At 35.2% G+C, this 22334-nt stretch overlaps 1 long non-coding RNA gene across 1 annotated transcript; it reads left to right on the plus strand.

Moving 5' to 3' along the window:
* Nucleotides 1-1601: 1601 nt before the first annotated feature.
* On the plus strand, nucleotides 1602-7187 carry LOC127250669 (uncharacterized). Its single transcript, XR_007838754.1, has 4 exons — nucleotides 1602-1711; nucleotides 6377-6706; nucleotides 6775-6946; nucleotides 7048-7187. It is a non-coding gene; the product is annotated as an uncharacterized LOC127250669 (long non-coding RNA).
* The last annotated feature ends 15147 nt before the right edge of the window (nucleotides 7188-22334 follow it).

Below are 22334 nucleotides of genomic sequence, written 5' to 3' on the forward strand. Positions count from 1 at the left end.
CACCTTTGCGCCGCCGTTGCTGGTGGAAGGCAGCCCAAAATTCACCTTAAGCTAGCGACCTTCATCACCTAGGTTCAAAGGCGGTCGTTCGGGCTACGTTTTAGGGCGCAAAATCGATGGGTGAGTTAAAATGATTTGTTAATCTAACGTATTTGTGTGTTTGAGGATTTTTTATATAGTGTAATACCCATCTAGTTGATGTTCATTTGTTCAATTAAGTTTTTGCAATGTAGGTTGTTGGATTTAAAACTTAGGTTTTCCATTGTCTGCGTAAAAATCGATTTTGTGGCTTTTGGATATCTTTATGGTTGAAATTATTTCGTTAGTAATTACACAAATGTAATGGGTATAAAAGAAGTGGTATCAAGGCTTCCTTAAGTTTTTGGAGGGAATTACTGTAATGTTTGAATTTTTGGAGGGGATCAGCAGGATTTGTATAAAACAAATCGTATTAGCTAGTTCATAGTGCAGAACTTATTTAGATATGTTTAAGAAGTTGTGTCTTTTTTTTGTCTCAATCTACTCCCAACACCATTTTATGAGTTTGCCCCTTTCAAACACTTGAGCTGCAATTGGGAAATTACAAGCTTGATATTCAAGTTGGTGAAGTCGGTGGTGATGATTAATTGATTATCATAGCATTTAGCATGCAATTGACTGCCACGTTCTTGGCTGTGGATGGCATTGCACTGCTCCAAACAATCATAAGTCTAAAAGATTTTTGAACTTCAGTTCTTTTATTGCCGAGGTATCTAATTTAAGCAAAGAGAGGAATTCATTATTACTTGTCTCTTTGAAATTTTCCGATCTTCATATAGAGAATGGAGTGCAACAAATATGAGGCCATATGGGCAAGGTCAATTGTTCAGCGCAAGATGGAAGAGAATGAGTTTGAAGCTGCTCCAAAGTTTGTTTTGAACGCGCAAAATCTTTACCCAGGACTTGACAGTATTAGCCAGTTGCTAAGCATCTGTGATGTTCAGTGTTCAACTCAAAGTAGATCAGGATCTAAAAAGGATTTGTATGGAATCCTTCAAGTTGAGAAGTTGGCTGATAAATCGAAGATCAAGAAACAATATCGACGGTTGGGCCTCCGTCTCCATCCCGACAAGAACCGATTTCCTGAAGCCGAGGGTGCTTTTAAGTTGATTTGTGAAGCGAATTCAAAGCTTTCAGATCCCTCCAATAAATCTATATATGACAAGAGTATTAAGCTTTTAGTCAAATATGGTTCTGTCAGTTCAGCTTATCAGCACAAAAACAGTGCTCAAAACAATGTTTCTAAGGGTTTTAAAAATCAGAATCAAAATCAACCTGCGGTTCAACCAGCATCCTCATGATAAAAATGTGTCTTTCTTTATTAGTGTGATAAAGGAAAACTATGATTTTATCAATTCCGAAGATAAGAAATTAAATAAAAGTGTGTTGTAACTTTCATTGCCATTATTTTGGAGGTTCTGAAATTTGGTTTGACTTTTATTTTTTACAATTGATTTGCCCTCTGCTTCTGAGCTTATGTGATTACTGCAAGTAGTAGATATATACTTGCTTATGAATTCACACTGTATTTCTGATTCTCCAATAGGAATGGTGTCCAGTGGCAGAAAATTTTGTGCGTGAAGGTGCTTAGGGGGTCGATATTATCTTTGGAGATCACCTACGGGTAGAGGACTGTACTCGTACCTGTGTCTGCTTCCGCCAAATAACTTATGTATGTTATTCATTCCTCCTATTTTATTTTATGGCCTTCAAAAGTGTTAATTGAACTTCATAACAATATGAGAATTATAGTGGTACATCACTATGCTTAGAGCTTATAGGATATATGGGTTTGGAGATAAGTTTCCTTTTGGAGAGATCAAACAAACATGATTCTACTATCATTTTTGGTTTTAAGGGGCTGTTATCTTTTTATACTTTAAATTAGGCCACATTTGAGGCATATGTCTTATTTTTGGTTCTTTATTTTCATCTAGTGTCTTCTTTTGATCCGTTTTGTCTTATTTCATTAGTTAGTTCATAACAACTAAATAACACTTGTTTCATAACGGTGTTTTTCTCATGTCTAATGCAAGGGTGGTGTTTTTTTGTTTGTTGCAGTTGTATATATTTTTGGGGCGTAACCCGGAAGTGCCTATATTTCTTATTTTCTTGCTGATACATCACACATTATACATTGTATTACATTACCGGTTGTTTTATTGTAGAACATATTGATGAGTTATGAATTGTTTAAGGAACATGCAAGTTTTCTTACAAGGATAGCCATCTTCATATCCACATATAGTTGAAAGTTGAAACAGATAAGTCAAATTATTGTCGCACATGCAATACATACATAACTAGCATATAATGTGTTGTCATTACCCCGTAACTACGTTGGTGGCTGGTTGATTGGATTATTTCCAAAATTGTTTATTAGATGGATAGGACTTGGATAGAAGAATCCGACTACACTTTCAATAGATACTTTGACGGAGTGATCCAATTCTTAAGCTATGCTTTCAACAGAAAAACACTAGAATCAGTTGTACACTGCCCCTGTGAGATTTGTGGTAATCGTGCAAGTTATAGTAGTAGGGAGATCTTGCTCCATTGTATCAGGTACGGGTTTGACACCTCTTACAAGGTGTGGACTTGGCATGGGGAAGCGGGGAGTGAGACGACCACCGGTAACTTGGTTGAAGATGCGATGACTTCGCATCGAGAAGATGAACTAGACCTGCTTCTATGCGAGTGTGTTTTCTCACACGACGTAAACCCGGAGAACAATCATGCAAACATAAATGACGTGGATCCTGAAGATGGGTTAGAGAGCGGTAAGAAGGGATTGAAAGACATGTTAGAAGATCTGCAAAAGGACCTAATACCGGGGTCTAAGAAATTGAGTAGGTTATCATTTATCGCATGCCTTATGCATTTGAAGGTTTTGTGTCAATGGTCAAATAAATCATTTGACCTTCTGCTAACCTTGTTGAGGGATGCTCTACTCGATGATGTGGCGTTGCCGAAGACTTACTACGAGGCAAACAAAATAACAAAAGAGTTGGAATTTACTTGTAAGACTGTGGACGTATGCATGAACAATTGTATGTTGTTCACCGGAGAGGATGCAGATCTTCAGGCATGTGTTGTATGCGGTGAAAGGAGGTTTGTCGAAGGGAGCTCCACCGTGTCTGTAAAAAAGATGAGGTATTTTCCATTAATTCCCCGTTTACAGTGAATGTTCTTGTCCTCCAAAACAGCAGCGTCAATGCGGTGGTAGGCTGAATCTCATGTTGACAATGGTGTTTTGCGGCACCCGGCTGATAGTTTGGCATGGAAAATGTTTGATCTTCGAAATCCATTATTTTCTGATGACATTCGAAATGTACGATTGGGGGTTGGCGTCCGATGGCTTCAATCCTTTCGGTAACATGAGTGTTAATTATAGCATTTGGCCAGTGGTGCTTGTGATCTATAATTTACCCCCATGGTTATGTATGAAACAACCATCATTCCTCTTTTCTACAATAATAGACGGTCCTAAAGGACCGGGCGATCGGATCGATGTGTTTCTGCAGCCTCTTGTGGCTGAGTTGAAGGAATTGTAGGACATTGGCGTGAGAACATTTGACGCAGTAAGTCAAGAGTACTTCCAAATACGTGTTGCCTTACTATGGACCATTAGTGATTTTCCAGCTTATGCTATGTTATCTGGATGGCCAACACGCGGGGGAAATGCATGTCCAAATTGTGGTGTACGGACGCACTCTACATATTTGAAGAATGGGCACAAATTTTGCTACTGTGGCCATAGGCGTTTCCTACCCGATGGGCACAGGATGCGACGTGATCAGCATTCCTTTGATGGAACGATAAACTTTGAGGCCCGCATCACACGTATAACCGTTGCCGAGTTACATGATCAGTTGAGGGATGTTCCTACTATCTACCGTAAGGAGGATTTGGTTACACAACAAGCGGCACAACAATCTAGAAAACGGCGTCGGGGAGAACAAAGACAAGCATCTATATGGAAGAAAAAGAAACATTTTTTTTGAATTACCATATTGGGCTGATCATGATATACGACATAATCTGGACTTGATGCACATTGAAAAGAATGTTTGTGAAAATATCTTGCATACATTGTTAGGCACTAAGGGGAAAACAAAGGGCAACCTTAGTACGAGGAAGGACTTGCAATTGATGAATATACGGAGTTCTTTGCATCCAATTTCCAAGCCCAATGGTAGGGTTTACTTACCGGCAGCCGCGTACACCGTGTCGTGTTCTGAAAAAAAAAAAAAAACATTCCTATCAGTTTTGAAAAATTTGAGACCCCAGATGGTTTTAGTTCTAATTTAACTCGTTGGGTCAGAATAGAACAACAAACAATATGGGGGTTGAATAGCCATGATTGCCACATTCTAATGCAGCGAATCCTTGGTGTTGCAGCTAAACGGTATGTTATGCACTACCCAACCCATTGTTTTGTACTATTGGCACTATAGTTGTATGACTTTGTGAGAGGTGATTTTCTCTATTCTTGTAGGGTTTTGTCCAAAGACGTTGTCGTTGTGTTGATGGAACTTTGCACCTTCTTCAACTTAATGTGTTCAACAAACACAGTACGGGATCTTGAGAAGGTACAAGATAGAATTGCTCTTACGCTATGTCACTTAGAGAAACTTTTCCCACATTCTTTTTTTGATGTCATGGAACATCTTCCGATTCACTTACCAGAGGAGGCGATGCTTGGAGGACCTGTTCAGTATAGGTGGATGTATCCAATCGAAAGGTATTTAGGTACTCTCAAGAGATATGTACGAGACCGTGCGAATCCGGAGGGTTCAATCGCTCGTGGATACCTCGTGGAAGAGTGTATGACATTCTGTTCGAGATATCTTGGAGATTTAGAGACTAAAGAGAATCGTGGTGTGCGAAATGACGATCTTGGATCAATAAGGGGGCGTGGTCTTTTGGGTCCCGGTGTAACCTCGATTTCATCACTTTGCAACAAATACACGGATACATATTAGGCAATGTGAAAGTTATTGGTCCACTCAGAAGGTATGTATCTTCAATAAGGGATATTTTATCTTATTATGGGTCACCATGTCTAAACTCCTTGGGGACTCCCCTTCTTTCATCCGCAGTGTGCATCTTGAAAGTATTAAAAGAATGCGACCCAATGCAAGCCCCCGAGAAGTGCAGCAGATTCACATCAAACAATTTCCAGGGTGGTTTCAAACCTATGTAGGTACACAAATATCACAATTTAGAGTTAGGGGTACAATCAGTAACAAATTTACAGCGAAAGTAAATATACTTAACTTGTCTGTAGGTAGAGGATCCTACCCACAATGTCGATGGCACAATCACTGTGCATATGAAGACACTAACACAAGGACCTTACACGCATGCAACAAGATTCACGTCTTGCATCGTCTCTGGAATCCGATTTTGAGTTAAATCAAGGGACGAAGGAAAAAAGACTCAGTGTGCTGGTGTGATGGTCAATGCATAGACGATTAGCTATGCAAGTGCAAGAGACCTAAATCCTCGGGCAGGTTCGGTCGCATATTACGGGTTAGTAACTGACATTATAGAGGTGGAGTACAATAATGAAATCCGCTTCCTTCTATTTAAATGCGATTGGGCTGACCCAGAGAAGGGTGTTAAGGATGATGAGTACAAGTACAAGATGGTGAACTTTCAACACTTGATGTACACAACAAATCTCCTAACAAATGAACCATTTATCTTAGCTACGCAAGCAAGACAGGTTTGATACATCATTGATCCCACAGATGAAAACTAGAGTATTGTTGTTCCAATGTCTATGAGAGATACCTATGATGTTTACACGACCATAGATGATAATTTCAGGACAAGGTTTAACCTTGACGATGGTTGCATATCCAGAGGAGCAGTTGATTATTGGTTGAGGGAGGATGTAGAGGGGGTAGTAATGGAAGGTGAAGCCAATATGAATGCAGGCACTAGCCTACCTTGAAGAGGATTCTTCCGAAGAATCCGACTGCGCTTCTTTATAATAGAGTGTAGTCCTTTTTGTTTTTGACGACTTTTTGGAAACCCTCCCACATTTTTGGAGTTTTTGGCTGAATTATAGAGTTGGGAAGCAATAACTACGTAGTAGATGTAGGATACTCCAATATCCTAAACCAAACTTCAGGTACATTCATATTATTTGGTTATGTTGTTATATTTTCAATCATTTTTATTGCCACTACAAGGTCGTTATAATGGATGTTCCTCCATATACATGCTTTATGTGTTTTTTTTTATGTTTCCATTTTAATTACGCATTATAGACTCACTTGTACGGACATTCGTTGCTTATAAATGTATATACCATCTTTGACTTCAGGTAATGGCAAAAACCACTCGAGGAAAAGAAAATGCATCTCAGGATCTTGTCAACTCACCGTTGCGCCGTGTCACTCGGTCACTTGCACGTGCCACTCCATCACCCTCGGCGAAGGCTGTCCCAAGTTAACCTTCTTCGCCAACAGTGGTTTCAACCAAGAAGAATACGAGTAAGCTGCCAGGGGCACACGTATCACCTCTTCTGGACCGATTACGTAGGATTACTGGAGAGTGGGAGAAAGAGCATGATTTCAGGTCGCCATCAGTTGCAGCTCCATCCACAGTCCGACGGAGTCTTCTTCAGGAATCACAAGCGCCAGAGGAGGAAGAGGTGCACTCTTGTTCTCTTTTCAATTTTTTAAAGTACTATTATTTAAATTGTTAACTTTATTGTCACAGCTGGATGGGGATGACTCAGAAGATGATGAAACTATTGGTCCGACTTAAGATCAGGTCCCGACTAATTGCAATCTCGATGACGAAGGTGGAGCACATGAAGCAGAGGCTGAGGAACTCCAGGAGACATTGGGCAATGACATTCGCGAAGAGGATATAGCAATGCAGGATGATGGTACAACTTGTTCATATGTTGTGTTGCTTTGTTTATAGAGGTATTCTCATATAAATATATAACTACATACAACTGTTTCGGCCGTCACGCACTTTTTGTAGGCCCTCTTTCGAAAAAGAAAACTGGAAGAGGTGCCGCAAAGATGCCCCGTGGTTGGGTTGGTGACAAATTCCTTCAGGTGTTTGTGTCCGATGATGGCAAGCGGATAATATGTACTGAAGTTCATGGATATAAGAGTGCTCTCGGGGTGATTGCGAGAAACGGACTACGTCTTCCTCTCCACTATCCGACATTTCAGCAGATCCCAGAGACAACCAAAAAGGAGATCTTGGCTGAGGTACAGGTATGTTATGGACAATGAAAGTTATATTCGCTGCACGTAAATTTGCATCACTCCAATATCTTCGAGTCTTAAGTGGATTTTAAATATTTGACGGTGCCAATTTGTTTTAGAAAAACTGCGGTCTACCTGATTATGATGAGAAATTAGTGCTCTCTGACCTTAAAGACGCCTAGCGCCACTGGAAATACAATGTGAAGACATCACATTTCACACCAATAGAGGATGATGAAGAGGCCCTGAAGATAGCTCCGAAAGAGCTTATTGTTGCAGAACAGTGGCCATTGCTAGTGCAGTATTGGAAGGACAATAAAGTAAACGTATGTGCCCGACAAAGTGCACTTTTTCTTAGGGCTTGTCACCGGACCAATCAAGTGCTTACGTATATGGTGTTTGTAGGATATTGCTAGCAGAAATGCTGCCAATGCAGTGAAAAGAAGTTTTCCACATAGAACGGGCAGAAAATCATTTGACGTCTTGGCTAAGGAAGTCTGTCTCTACTCTATTTTCCAGTTTATCATTACAAATCTTATTGCATGTATATGTTGTTGCTTCTCTTTTTTTCTTTGGATGACCACTTTTAGTAAGGCCGAGATAAATGCTTGCAGATAAAGGCCAAAGGCAAAGAACCCGATAGCCTGGAAATATGGATGGCATCCCGCACCAAGGGACAACACGCGGATAATGAAGAGACTGATGATATTTTGGTAACAACACTTATTTGTTAAGAGCAACACAGTTTTTTGTGTTTTCACCCTCATGTAATGTTATTACATTTGTCTTCAAACTCATTGTATTATGCATGAATATCTCAATTCTAAACTCAACAAAATCCCAACAGATCAGAGAATACCAGTCGTCCGTGAATCTTTATACCGACGAGCGCTTGCAGGGAAAAGAAAACGGCGAACGGCGGTTGATGTCGCAGCAACCTCTGCCCAAACCAAGACTTAATCTGCCAGCCATGTCGACAATGAAGCCATGCAATCACAAATGGAGGAATTTCGCAATGGTATTGCTGAGATGAAGGCGGTCTTGTCTGAAATTAAAGCTATTAGAGATGAAGTGACTATGTACAAGGCAGAAATTTCTTCGTGGACACCTCCTTCCATTGGACCATCTCCAGAAGCCCCGGTAAGTATGCTAAACTCTATATGTAACGTGGGGGGAAAATATCGACTCTACTAGTTGATCTGAATCCAATGTCTATTATGAAGGGAACTATCCGGTTGGCTGGAAGGAGGGGCGAGTCAGCTGGCACTAGTTCACTTGAATTGATGACGGTTTGTGTTATTAATATGATTGATGTCTACAATAATGTTGTATATTGGTTTTAAGGTAAATTTTAATTTGTTTCATGCTCTTAACACAAAGGAATGTTGATAATAGTAAGAAATGTTCTGGTGTAGATTGGGACATGTGTTTGTTTGCTCTCTCGAGGACTAGAGAAACGTGTGGTTGGTGAATGAGTGATGCTAAGCCTCCCTACACCAGGTTCGTTTGCACTTGATAAGTTGCCTTTTGATTGTGAAGTTGTACAGCGTGAAATGGACATAAAATGGATCCTATGTAAGATTGTTATATCTAGCATCTAGTTATATTGTTATAGGGCATGTCTATTTGGGTTTAAGGTAGTTGTATGGTTGAACGTTATTTGTAGGGCTTGATTGGTGGTTACTTGATTGCTATTGGAGAGCTGTGTTCGTTTTTTTTTTACTGAAGGATTGCCCATCTATGATCATGGTGATTTATTATTATTAGTGTATGTGTAAGGGGAGTTGGCCCCTATGGTCCATGTTGTGTTATTTATTTTCATATGTTCAGGGGTCAGTCTATTTTATTAGTGCTTTTCGAGTTTATTTGTTATTATACTTGTATTTAAGTTAGGGTCCCTAGATCAAGCTAAAACGTAAGTTCTATTTTATTATATTCATCCTCGTAACTACCGCTCGTTTAACCTATTTATATAGGTGATACCCTAGCCATTGTGAAGGTGTATGTTACAGCTGTAATGGTCCCGGAGACCGCACTAATCCTCTCAACTAATGCTGGAACGAAAATTCTCGGTGATGTACTCGACAAAAATAATATCGAGTGGATTTACCAGGATGTACGCAATTTTTTATTTACTTTATTCTTTTGGAAATTAAATTACTTCAATTTCTGTAATAAATGCTTATATATTATTAAAAACACATTGCAGTTGGTTCGCCGCCCGTGATTGCAGCCTCCATGATTTTGCGTATCGTTATTTAGTAGGTTGTTATGTTGGTGTACGGATTGGTGTTTTGTTGCGATGTTTTGTTAGCACTGTTGACGACTAATATTTTATTTTTGGCTGGACTATGAACATCGTTGTATTGATGACCACGTGTAGCATTTTGACGGATTTAGAAACAATTATGATAAGATTAAGTTTTAAATTATTTGTCTCGCACATTAATAATACAGACAAATGAAATTTATTTATGGTGACAAAACTACTATGCCACACAGGGACGTCTTTTGTAGCATAATTTTAGTTACGGACAGTGGCCGGTACAAATGGTAATGAATGGTTGCCTGACTTTTGTCATGACTTTTTGTTACGGAGTATTTTCGTAACAAACAACTTATTTGTTAGGGGGCAGTCCTTTCGTAATGTATTGTTATTACGGACAAATATTGTAACAAGAACTTTTCTGACAATATTAGACATTTGTAACGCATTTGTTGATTCGGACATATGTCGTAACAAATATTTTTCTGACAGTATTCAACTTTTGTTTCGCAGGATTTATGTTGGATATTTGTCGATTCAAAAACATGATTGATGTTTTTGTTACATACCAAAAAAACGTAACAAATATAATTAACATGTGCTTATTTTGAGAGTTGACCACCTAATATTTGTTACGGATTTTGTTGCAACACGAACTTTTTGTACCGCGATTTTTCGTAGCGGTCATAATCCGTAACAAAGTCGATATAAAAAACTATTTTGCACGAAAAATGGGGTTTAGTTACGAATATTTGATCGTTACAAAAAGACCTTTTTTTTGGTAGTGAGTATTAGGTATTGGAGGTCAATTGACACACTAAAAAAAATTAAAAATAATATTTATCTTATCTTATCTTATCTTATCTATATATATATATATATATAAAACAGATCGTGTGGGGTTCACTCCACCAAATCTTTTTTATCAAATTTTTTTATTTTATTTATTATTTTTTATTGTTTAATAAAATAAATATGTATTAAATGTCATTAAGTATATCATAATTAATAAAATTATAATTAATACATTTGTAAATATAATAAAATAATTGATTTAATTTTATGATTAAAGTAAATTATAATTTATCTATTTATAATCCTAATTAAAACTATTGAAAATGTAATAACTTTGGAGTGTAATTTTATTTATTTTTATAATTAAAATAATTATATTAATAATCAATAAAATTAAAACTATCATTAATTATATTTTGTAATCTTAATATATATAAAAATGCAAATAGGTTTCATAATTCTATAGTTTTTCTTTATTTTTTAATTCTTAAAAAAAATTAAAATTAATTTAATATTTTCTTAATTTTTATTTATACCCGTAAATAATGGATAATGAAATTTTTCAAAATTTTCATTATAATTGATATTAAATAATTATGTTAATTGATACAGTTATAATTGATATAATTTATAAAATTATAATTAATCATGATAATTTGAAAATATATTTTAATTATATGTATGAAAAATGGATCTCATATCAATTTATTGTTTCTTTCTATTTTTATTTTTTAAAAAATAAATTTATATTAAATATTCATAATATATATACTATAATAATATACATAGCAAATTTATAATGATCACAATCAATATATATAATTTGATAATATAATATAATATATATATAATACTTCTTTCATTTTAAAATTAAAAAATTGATTTTATTTCATAGTATTTGAAGTACTCATTTATTTTAATTATTTTTACCTATTTATCTATATATATATATAAAATCTAACTCCTACCATTTTTTTTCCTCATTATTAATTTTTTAATAAAAAGAAATTAAATATTCATGATTAATATACCATAACAATATACTTAATAATAATAATAATAATATTAATGATAATTATAATACTAATTAATGATATTAAAAATGAATTAGTATTATTTCTAAAATTTTGGAAATTTTTTTAATAAATTTAAAACTAATGTAATATTCTAATCGAAATATATAATTAATTTTAATTATATTCATAATAAATAATTTTTAAATTTTTAAATTTTTATTAATTTTATAACTAATTTAAAAAAATTATTTTAAACATGCAGTTAATTATAATTATATTTGTAATTAACACATATATTTTTAAATAATAAAATTTTATTAAACATAATTAAATTTATTATGAGTAAAATTAATTCTGACGTTTATGATTGAAAGTTACCAAATATTAAAGACGTCAATTACGATCAATTAACGTCGGCATTAATGACGAATTTGATGACAACCCTAATTTGAATGTCTATAAAAAACCATATATTCAACCCCGTTTCAATCACACATCAACTTCTCATCCTTTCATCCTCTCAATTTTCTTCATTTTTCCGGTAATATTTTTTCGGCGAATTTTCGGTTAATATTTAAATAACGTTTTTATTTTCCTTCGCCACCCAATATAGTTGTTTTTTTCCCTGCATTTTAATAATCGAAGTTCCAAAATATTGTGACGCCACCTAATCTGAAGATGATGCGTCGTATTAACGTATAATTTACTTATACTATTTTATTTTATTTTTATTTTGTACTGTGTATAAATAATTTCATATGATTTTGTGTTTACAGATATTTTTGTATTATGTCTTTTTAGGTAATTCATATATTAGTTTATATTTAATAATAAAATTAAAATTAAAAATGGATTTATTTTTATTTGCAATATTAATTATATTTTTGTGTTATGCAGATTGCCCCCACACGACAAGATCAGTTTCTTATCCATTTCAGTCACACTTTAATCTCCTTTGTTTTGTAATTCTCTTATTTTTTAGAAAATATTTTTCCTGTGGATTTTTCCTCAATTTTTCGACAATGTTTTTCTCTTTTTAGCCACCAAATACAGTTTTTTTCCTTCATTTTAGTTCATTGAAGATCTAAAATATTGGGATTGTATCTAATCCAAAAATGATACAATAGTTTAAAGTATAATTTATTTATAATATTTTATTTTGTTATTGTTTTGTACTTTATATAAATAATTTAATAGTATATATTTTTTTGTATATTATAGATATTTTTCTATTATTTGCTCTTTGTAAATAATTTTTATATTAAATTCTATTTAATAATAACATTACAATAAAATTGATTTATTTTTATTTATAATATATGTATTATATTATTCATATATTTTCATTTAAATTAAAATTTCTCATTTATTTTAAATAAAAATATAAATATTGATGATTTAATTAAGTTCTTATAATTTTATTCAAATATATTTGTGTATATATAAATTTTCAATAAATCTATACTATTTTATTTTATTTTTCTTTATTTTTGATATTTTTTAAAAATAAATTTATATTAAATATCCATAATTAATATATCATAACTAACATATTTAACAAACTATAATGAACACAATCAATAAATATTTTATAAATATAAAAGTTGATAAAATTATTAAGAATATGATACTATAATGTATATATAGAATATTTATCTATTCAATTTAAAAATAAACAATAAATTTGAATTTAAAAGATAAATTTGCTATTATATATATATATATATTAATTGCATAACTACTGATTACATAAATTCTAATTTTTAATTTTTAAGAAAAAATAATAGATGTGCTCTTTTAATAAAAATTTAACGGAGACATAAAAAAATATATAAAAATATTTGATAAACAAAAAAATAAAATATAAAAATACCTTACATCGCACGGGTTTCCCATTCGTATATATATATTTGAACTCACTGTGGCCCCACCACAAGTGTAAAATAAGAGGGTTTTTGAATTTTTTTTTTAAAAAAAAATTGATGGTTAAAGTATTTGATTAGCTATTTTTTTTAATTTATAAGACTTTTAATTTTTTAATTAAATATTTATCTGAATTACAACCGATATATACACAAAACATTTTAATATTTATTTCATTTTAAAATTGAAAAACTCTAATTTGTTTTCACAACGGCTGTCCCTCCTAAAACTATCCCTCTTCTTCGTCCTTTATCTCCAGATTTTGCCATCGCAGCTGCACCGCACTCCACCGCCTCATCCTGCATGGCTCTATTCAAAACACTGGTAAGACTTATTTACTTTTTACTATCTTTGTTCTATTTTTTTAAATTTTTTTATTCACTCCAATATATATTTGCAGATCCACAAGTGCTCCACCACCATCGATCCATATCTTGCTCCACTCCACCCCTCACTCACAGTTTTGAAGCTCTACCGCTGTTGCTTGATGGAATTACGGGTAAGATTTATTTTTGTTTTTTTCTTTTTTTAATCTTAATCTACTTTCACACATAATAAAAAAAAAAAAAAAAAATCGAGTTTATACAATTTCTTTTTTGCCCTTCTCATTCTCTATTTTTATTTTTATGATTTACTCTTTTTTATTCTCTTTATTTTTTTCTTTGTTAATCTTTATCTACTTCCACACACATGTGAGAAAAATGAGTTTATACAATTTTTTTTTTTGCTATTCTCATTCTTTGTTTTTCTTTATTTTTTCTTTCTTTGAGTCTTTCTCTGGCCGTGCTAAAATGTGTCATCGTCCTTTCTGATCTGAAACTGTGATATCCAACCCTACTGTGCAGAACTGCTGATGAATAGTGCCCTCATTGTGCATGGGATGTACGAAAAAAGGTATTTTTCGAAATATAAAATTATAATGACAATCTAATTAAATAGATTGAGTATTAATTTTCAGTATATAGCTGTTAATTGAGTTTCAATTTTCTGTATATAGCTGTTAGAAAAAAATTAATATATAAATTATAATATTAACTTAAATATTTTTTATATAATTAAATATGTTTAATTTATGTAATTTGATTCTAATAATTATATTATCTATTTTGTTATAAATATTTTAGTATAGATACAAAAGAGTAAGTAAATTAAATTATGTATTAATTAAACAATACATTATAAACATAAATAAAAATAATAATAAATTGTTAAAGAAGATATCTGTTTTTTTAATTATTATTTTTTCTGAAAAGTTGAACACTTTATTTTTATTTTTAAAATAGAAATCTCGTATTGATGATGCAGAATTTTTTATTATTATTATTATAATTACTTATTCAAAAGTTATAATAATTATTTTTTATTCTAATTCGTTTTACAATTGAGAAACCTAATTCATTTTTATAATAATTTTATTCTAATAATTATATTACCTATTTTTTTATAAATATTTTAATATAGATACAAAAGAGTAAGTAAATTAAATGATGTATTAAATAAAAAAATACATTATAAATATAAATAAAAATAATGATAAGTTGTCAAAAAAGATATACTACAAAAAAAATCACAAATTGCGATGGAATTATTCCGTCGCAAGTAGTTATTTTTCCCTTGAAAATTCATATTTTGATGGATTATATGTCCAAATGGGAACGGTTGCAAATAATTGGTTGCAATTCCAAACGACCAAACTGGATTCCGTTGCAGAAAATTGCGACGAAAGCAGCAAAGGAATTAAGTCGCAACATTGCAGGGAATTAATCTCGTATTAATTCCGTCACACCATTGTAAAACATTGCAATAGAAAAAATTGCTTACTAATTCCGTCGCAATAGTAGAGAATATTACGTGTGAATAAATTTATCGCTAATTCCGTCACAACATTTATAGAACATTTAATTCTGTAGCAAAATTTACGTCCCTATTAAATTATTTTGCTTATTTTTTGTAATTATATAAAAAAAATTAAATCAAAATGAGTTTAATGACCTACATATATATTATAATATGAACACACTTATAAAAAATTAGATTTCATTTTCTAAGGAATAAAATCCATGCAAATATTCATTTAAATCCCAATTAAAAAAAATTGCAAACTAGAACTACACTACTCAACTATCAATCAATAACTCATAACTTTAAATAACTTTTTTATTTTTGTAGTTGATGTGTTGTTTTTATAAGATACAAAAAATAGAGCCTAAATTGAAGGACACAACAGTAGGTGAAACATACAAGTCTAAATAAAATTATACACTTTAATATACATACTTAAAATGACAGGTAGCTACACATATATTTCAAACAACCACACATTCACTTTGCTAAAACAAAATATAATTCTCCTGATTGTCATGTGGTGGCGGCCAATTGTTCACATTTTTATACTTCACCAAAGATCTGACAAAAGAACTGATTCTATGCATATAAACTCGGGCAGAAAAGTTGGAATAATTGTAAAGTAATTAAGGTTCTCTCTATTTCTAAGGATCTGCAGAGAAGTCGAATGATGACAACCACCAGGCCAATCCGTAATCTTATTCACAATATGAATTTGTAGCAAAAACTCAACTAAAAACATAAATAAATTGCTTCTTGATTTCTCTATTGAACAACTATTGGAAATTGGCAAAACATTTTGTAGTATCATAAATAGCTAATTGCACAGTAGTAGATACTTAAAACTTAATTCGACTAAAATTTGCTAACCTTGAAGTATGCATTCTTATGGTTTTCATATTCTTGAGTACACAACATTTGGTTAACAGATAGGAGTTAATAGCAGTCTTAGAATACCATATCTTAGATAGCTCAAAATATTTATATATTTATGTGTGGATTATAGACTACTCATTGACCAGAAGCATATTCTTCTGATTCATATCTTAGCTCCTAATCAACATGAACCAGAACAATACACGACCATTTAGAAATCATTTGATCATCAAACATCATAATTATATTCACCATATTCAAATTTTAATCAACATACAATTATTTATCAGAGTAGCAAAAACAAACCTTCAATAAAACAAGATGTGTCCGGGTTTGAGCTTGTCACATTGGAAAATTACCAAAAGCTCTTATTCACTCTTGTCAGATTCCAACTGCGATCACCACCCAAACAATGGTTTAACTTATGGAATGAAATGAACAAGAAGGTTAAAGTTCTATTTCAATTAAATATGGTTCTAATTTAAATTTAATATGGTTTCAACCATTGAGATGAGCATGATTTGTGTATTCCAATTTTAAAATGAACTGAAACTTGTTGTAATTATCTGTCCAAATCTGGATGGAACTAATTGCTACACAAAAAAACAATAATAACTTACGAACTCTAACCAGCTCTCATTCATTCTTTCATACAATTAGCATATTTTTCAAACATAACATATATTCCTATTAAAGTAAAATAAATATGGGTGTGTTTGTTTGGGGGTTTGGATTTTGGATTAGGATTTGAATAGTAAAAATTTTGAATTTGAATAGTTGTATGATGTGATATAAATAGGTGTTGATGTAATGTTTTGAATGTAAAATTGATTTTTAGTATAATATAAAAAATGAAAAATAGGTGTTTGATTTGATATTTTTGGGGGGAAAAAATACGATGAATAGTAGAAATCCAAACAAATCCCCCAAACAAACACACCCATGTACATATATATATATATATATATATATACTCCTATGAAACAGAAGTACGGCAAATATGTTTAATCCACACCCTCAGGTGCTAATCCAACCAACTTTTATTGACTTGGAGTAACAAAAATAGCAAACACCACATACAATATACATACATATATAAATATATATAAAGAGAGCATCCACCAAATTAAAATGACAATTCCTTTTCACATTTTCAGATCAGTAAGTAAGGTTGGGGAAATTGTGGATTCTAAAGTTTGGGACTTTGGGCTATGAAATTACAGTTTGGGGTTTCTTCCACACATTATGGAACTGTTTGGGGCCAAACTAAAACAAAAAAAAAAAAAAAGATAATTGGTAATACATATGTATATTATATGTGTTACGTACGAAATTTAGAACTAGGTTAAAAGCCCAAGGTAAAAAGAAGAATGGGCCTGGCAATAGGGTTGATTGAACTGGCTGAAGGACACCGTGAGGAAATCAAGGAAAATAAATTTATTTATTTATTTCTAAGGGAAATACAGGTCGGAAGGTTTTCAAGTCGGTAGGTCCTCAGGACGGAAAGACCTCAGGACGGAAGGTTCTTAGGTCGGTAGGTCCTCAGGACGGAAAGACCTCAGGACGGAAGGTCTTCAGGTCGGGAGATCCACAAGACGGAAAGACCTTAAGTCGGAAGGTCTTCAGGTCGGGAGATCCGCAAGACGGAAAGACCTCAAGTCGGAAGGTCTTCAGGTCGGGAGATCCGCAAGACGGAAAGACCTCAAGTCGGAAGGTCTTCAGGTCGGGAGATCCACAAGACGGAAAGACCTCAAGTCGGAAGGTCTTCAGGTCGGGAGATCCGCAAGACGGAAAGACCTCAAGTCGGAAGGTCTTCAGGTCGGGAGATCCGCAAGACGGAAAGACCTCAAGTCGGAAGGTCTTCAGGTCGGGAGGTCCGCAAGATGGAAAGACCTCAAGTCGGAAGGTCTTCAGGTCGGGAGGTCCGCAAGACGGAAAGTCGTCGAGATGGGATATCCGCAGGTCGGGTAAACTGTAGGTCGGATAGAAGGAGGAGTCGGACAAACGCGGAGGCCTTTGATCAAAGACAGGGGGCGGTTGATATGGAGGTCGGCCCAAGTGGGGTCGGGCGAAGAAGTAGGTCGGACGAAGGGCGAAGTCGGGCCAAAAGAGCGGAAGGTCTGTGGTCGGCTCAAGGAGTGAAATATAGGGAATTTTGGTCTGCTGGGGACACGTGTCAGCATGAGAAAGGTTGGAAGACGGTTGAGAAGGAGACGTTGTAACCGTTCGGGTGACGGTTTTCAGTACGGTTTCCCAGGGAATATTTAAGGATTTGGATCATCATTTGGCAAGGCATCTTCAATCAACTTCAACAAAGCAAAGTCAGATTTGGGGATCACCACTTTAAATTTCAGTTTTTTTTTTCCAGTTTATTGTCTGTACCATACAGTGTTTAGAGATTCCTAATCTCAGGCACTAATTAATCAAGTTTAAGGATATTTTCTATATCTTTGAATTTTACTTTATTTTTGTTGAAAAATTACATCAACAAATTGGCGACCACAGTGGGAGCAAGACAAAATTGCTCATTCCAATTCCGGCGATAATTTCATACGTCTTAGATCCGGCCGAATCATCGGAAGGGTTATGGCAGGTTCACAACCGCAATCATCTTCGACACCGGTGGGAGAATCCGTTCCACCACCCATTGTGCCAAATGCCGGGGAAATCCCACAACCACCAACTGATTGGTGGTCTTATGTTCAACAAATGAACAACCAGCATACCTTGGTTATGCAGAATATGTTGCGTGAGCAACAAACGAACATGTTGCGTGAGCAACAGAGTCAGTTGCAGAACATGATAGATCAAGCACTGTCAAGGGTTAGTCTTCAACCCACTCAAACGCCACCAGGAGTGTCACCGTCCAGACCACAGGCAAATTTCGCAGGGCCATCATTCGTGGATAGTACATTCCCGAGTGCCACAAATCCCAACCGAATGGATAGGGGAAAATCTCCTTTGACTTTTCCCAACAATGTTCCACTGGGACCAAGGGTTACCAATCCGCAGCCGAGCAATACAAGGGAGGACAGGCCTGAAGGATATATACATGACCCTATTCATATTCCTGTGCAGGATCCGTTCCAAGTTCCCGATCATCAACGCTTTCATGTAGATCCTGACGAGATTGCACATATATTAAGGGATCAGTATGGATTAACTCCTCAGATGGCTAACCGCCCTGCATATCAGAGACCTTTCCCAGAAAGGATCATTAATGAACACCCTCTCCCAAGGAATTTTCGACCACCCGACTTTCATGCATTCTCAGGGGAGGACGGATCTTCCACCATAGAACATGTTGGTCGGTTCACAGCACAATTAGGAGAAGTCGGCAATAACCCTTTTTATAAGTTACAGCTGTTTGGTTTATCTCTTACTAGAACGGCGTTTTCGTGGTTTGTAAGTTTGCCTCCAGGACAAATTCAGACATGGGAAGGACTGGAGATGGCATTTCACGCTAGATTCTTTAATCCTTTACCAGTTGTTTCTTTAACTGATTTACTTGAATTGAGACAGTATCCAGAAGAAACTGCTTCACAGTTTATAGAAAGGGTGCGATTGATGAAGGGACGATGTCCTACGGTAGTCAGTGAGAAAGAGATGACCAATTTAGTGGTCCGGAATATGCATAATCGTTTAAGAAAGGCACTCACTGCCCTGGATGTTGAGGATTTGGCAAGTCTTGCATCCAAGGCAGGACGTCTAGAGTCTTTGTTCAGAGAGGAAGATCAGCATAACAGGCGTAATAGAGGCCAACATATGGCGAGTATGGGAACAGAAACATGCGACTTTGATTTTAATCAGTCAGAAGAGATGGCAGCCGAAATTCTTTCTGGAAAACCGTATGTATGTCCTAAATTGAAGCCAGTACCAGGATCTGAAGGAAAGGAGCAACCGACCTTTGATAGTTCGAAAGCTGATGAAATCTTTGATATCCTACTGACTGATGGGCAGATCCGTATTCCAAAGGGCCAAAGACTTGCCACTAAAGAAGAAATCAAAGGGAGACCATATTGTAAGTGGCATAATTCTTTCACACACACTACAAGTCAGTGTACTCATTTTAGGAAGGAAATTCAAAAGGCCATCAAGACAGGTCGGCTCAAATACATCACTCTAGGTGTAGACCAGCAACCGTTTCCGAATGTAACAACGGCAATGGTTGACATCCAACCAAGTTCGGAAACAAGGAAAAGTTCGGCCAATGATGGACAAAAAGGGGAACGAAACCAGCCAAGCCCCGAAACAAAAAAAGGAAGTCGGCCAAACAGCAGCCGACCGGAAGAACGACTCAAAATTTGTGAGAAGCCAGTTGCTGAAAAGTGGGACCATCCAGATGGTTCTTTTAATGTGGAGGTGAAAGAAAAGGTTTTGATACGTGATCACCCGACCAGAAAAACAGGGTCGGTCGGGAGCAATTGGGCTCGAAATAAAAAGCCTTTACCAGTTGATATAGACCCTCGTTTCCCGGGTATGAATCGTACACAGATTCGCAATGCCAAACGCAGGTATGCTGCAAAGTATGGGAAAAGAGGTCCTTCAGCAAAACAACTAACCGACGAACAACAAGCAGCCGACCACTTGGCAGGAGAGCAGTCCATTCGGATCTTTACAGAACAAACGACCAACGAGCAGGGAGTAACCATTCAGTCTCCAGTTGGTCGGTCCAGTCGGGTCTGGTCAGGAAAGCAACCGAATGACGGATTAAGCGCTTCCGTCCATGCCAAAAGAAGTTCGTCGGGACTGGGGAAAGGTAAAGGTGTGGCAGATGAAATAATTAAAGGTTTTAGATGCCAACATTGTGAACGAATCAACATCAATCCATCTCTTGAAGAATTCCGTATCGAATCTTTGACGGTTCAATCTCGATCTCGGGATAAGACAAAGGAAGAAGTGGTACCTACAGAGGAAAATTCAAGATCTGTTAAATCTCGTCTGGGACCACGAATCCCTTGTCGAATGACAGAGATTAACCAGATGAGTGATCAACCGACGTGGGCAAGTCTGGTAGATGATACTATGGACGAACCTTTATGGGCATTCTTGGCAGATGACAAATTAGAGGAAACAGAGTGGGCAAAGATTACAGATTCTGAGCCTCAGTCGGAAGCACCTTCAATTGTGTTTCCTCCTATTCCAGAGGGTGCGAACTCCCATTTGAAACCTCTGTATGTTAATGCTCACATTTGTGGGAAACCAATCACAAAGGTTTTCATGGATAATGGAGCAGTCTTTAATGTTATGCCATTGAAGACTCTCAAGAAGCTAGGGAAAGGAATTCATGATCTGTCCCCTGTGGAATTCGAAATGACAAGTTTTACAGGGCAGCCGACCAAGCCTGAAGGTATGATGGTTGCCACAATTGAGGTCGGACCAAAGAAAATTTCCACTGTTTTCTTTATTGTGGACGCAGATACTACATACTCTCTTTTGCTGGGACGAGATTGGATTCATGCCTCTCAATGTGTGCCATCAACCTTGCACCAACAGTTAATGTTCTGGGAAGGAAATCAGGTCTTTAAAATGGAAGCGAATGACAACCCATTCGACGTAACAGAACAAGTGGAAGAGTCAGTGTTTTATTCTAGTCATTTGGCTCCGATGTCTCAGTTGTATATGGCCAGGGAATACCCAAACAAGGGTTATAAATTCACTGGCCAGAACTCGATGTTCTATTAAAAGAACACCTTTATTGTATGGCTCATGAGAAAGCCACACCCATTTCCGTATAGTTGTTTGTTATGGAAGATACAACTTTAGAAGTATGTAGTTCTCTTATTAATAGGTTCTATTTAAAACAGTTATTACATAAAGTAGAAAATAGTAAAGAGATTCTGGATGTTCACCTCCAAGAAGATGAACAATTTCGTTGGCCCGACTTATTAGAAAAGACAGAACCAACAGCTTCATCACAAGACCCGTTATTGGAGTTTAATTTAGGAACCGAATTGGTTCCAAAAGTGATCAGGTTAAGTGGTTATTTGTCTAAAGAGCAACAAACAATGATGCTTGAAGTTATTAGAAACAACATTGATTGTTTAGCGTGGGATTATTCAGAGATGCTTGGTTTGACAAGAAGTTTAATAGAGCATCGATTGCCCATCAAAGAAGGTTGTAAACCTTACAAACAACCTCCAAGGCGAATGAGTCCAGATCTGATGCCTCAAATCAAGGAAGAAATCCAAAAACTTCTCAAAGTGGGTTTCATTCAACCTTGCCGTTATGCGGAGTGGCTGGCTAATATTGTGCCAGTGGTCAAGAAAAATGGTAAGATAAGGATATGCATCGACTTCAGGGATTTGAATCTAGCTACCCCTAAGGACGAAT

This window comes from Andrographis paniculata, unplaced genomic scaffold (assembly GCF_009805555.1).
Source record: "Andrographis paniculata isolate CXL003 unplaced genomic scaffold, ASM980555v1 Contig37END, whole genome shotgun sequence".
NCBI classification, from domain to species: Eukaryota; Viridiplantae; Streptophyta; class Magnoliopsida; order Lamiales; family Acanthaceae; genus Andrographis; species Andrographis paniculata.